Raw genomic sequence first — 2,142 nt, 5'->3', positions numbered from 1 at the left:
ATATATATATATATATACCTATATATATACCTATATATATAATATGTATGTATATATACATATATATTTATTTCTGTGTGTGTGTGTAGTATGTGAGTGTGTGTGTGTGTTTGTGTGTGTGTGTGTGTTTGTGTGTGTGTGTGTGTATGTGTGTGACCTGTGTTCAAGTGTCAGCTAAGGAGAAAGCAAAGAGTTACATGACAAGACTTAAGTCCCTTGGAACCACAGCTACAGGTGTTTGTTAGCTTCCTGATGTGGTTTCCAGGAACCAAGCACATGTGCTCTGGAAAAGTAGTAAGCACTCCTAACCAGAGAGCTAGCTCTCCATCCCCAAAATTCTCTATAGAAACTTAATGGAGGAAGAATTTATTTGGGTCATGATTTCAGAAGGTATAGAGCATCACAGTGAGTAAAGCATGATGGGTTAGTTCCACTGTCAAGGAGCATGTGACAGAACCTCTGGCAGCAGGACCAGAAACAAAAAGAGACATGAAAATCAAAGGAGGATATAAATGCCAAAGAAATCCCTTAGCAGCCTATCTCTTATAGTTAAGCCCCAGATTTCAAGAATTCTACAGACTCCCAAACCAGAGGTTGGTACCAGAATTTTTAGGAGATCCATTGTATCTGGCATGAATCTGGAGTGATGGCACTTAAGCTTTGAAGTTTACCTTTTTGTGCAACAATAAAAAGAAGTTCTAGGAAGCTGTTGTGGTTCAGTCCCTCATAGGCTGATGCCCCCTGCTTCTGAGAAGCTTAAAATCACCCAGCAGTGGCTGTCTTTCTTCCATCAATCCTCCAACTTACCCCAGAACACCAGCCAGCTCCCAGCTGGGGACCAAGTATTTAAATACGTGAGATTGTAGAAGACATTTCATATTCAATCCAGGGCATTCCACCTCTGCTCCCACAGGATCATGATTATCCAATAATGCAAAATGCATTTGATCCAACTTCAAATTTTAATATTTTGTGTACTGCCAAGTTTTATGTCAACTTGGCACAAGCTAGCGTCATGAGAGAGGAGGGAGCCTCAGTAAAGAAAATGCTTCCATAAAATCCAGGTGTAGGGCACTTTTCTTTATTAGAGATCCATGGAGGTGACCTGCCAGTTTGTGCTTGGTGCCATCCTTGGGATGGTGGTGCTGAATTCTTAAGAAAGCAGGCTGAGAAAGCCATGAAGAAAAAAGACAGTAAGCAGCACCCCTCCATGGACTCTGCATCAGCTCCTGCCTCCAGGTTTTTGCCCTGTTTGAGTTCTTGCCCTGACTTCCTTCAGTAATGGACGACAGTGTGGAAGTATAAGTCAAGCAAACATTTCCTCTTCAAGTTGCTTTGGTCATCTTGTTTCATCACAATAGAAACCCTAATGCTGCCTTAAACTGTTTCAACACTGGTAAAACATACAAAGTAAAAAAAAACTACTATATATATATGTGTATATATATATATATATATATATATATATCCTACTACTATAGGATATATATATATATATATATATGGCCAAACAAAGCTAAACCTGTTATCTTTTGGAGAGGTGTTACACACTCAGAGCACATCTCCCATTGCCCCATGGCACAGTGCTCAGTTTCTCTTTAATGATGGGGTTCTCAATTATTTGTTGGTCTCTTTACAACTTTAAATGCAATCCTGTTCTTTTCTAGCAAAACTTAGGTAGAAGAAACCCAAAGTAATAAAAATCAATGTTTTGAAGGATTTACTAATAGATTTGTTTGGGGGATATTAAATCATATAACTGAGATTTATCTAAGGGAGCACTGTGTCCAAAAATCCACAAAGATAATTAATGTTTCCACCAGGCCTGTTAGAGATGAGCAGAACTTATGATGTTAGGATGTAAATGTTTATTCAGCAGGACTGACCAGCTATTAGACCCTGCTTCCCATACCAAAGATACATTTCTGAAGGCCAGCTCAGAGGAGAACAGTGTAGAGTCATAACTAGCAAATTCAGGTCTTTCACTAAGTCCCCTATTGTTTTTAATCATGAAAAACATATTTCTGACAGGTGGGCAAGATGGCCTTGGATAACAATCATTTGTAAAATGACAACACTGTTGTACTTAAAATAATATTGGCAATGCCTTTGCTGGGTAGACCAAGGTAGCTACACTTTCAG

This window comes from Mastomys coucha, unplaced genomic scaffold (assembly GCF_008632895.1).
Source record: "Mastomys coucha isolate ucsf_1 unplaced genomic scaffold, UCSF_Mcou_1 pScaffold16, whole genome shotgun sequence".
Classification (NCBI taxonomy): Eukaryota; Metazoa; Chordata; class Mammalia; order Rodentia; family Muridae; genus Mastomys; species Mastomys coucha.
The sequence above is the reverse complement of the archived record's forward strand: the minus strand, read 5'-3'. Positions refer to the sequence as shown.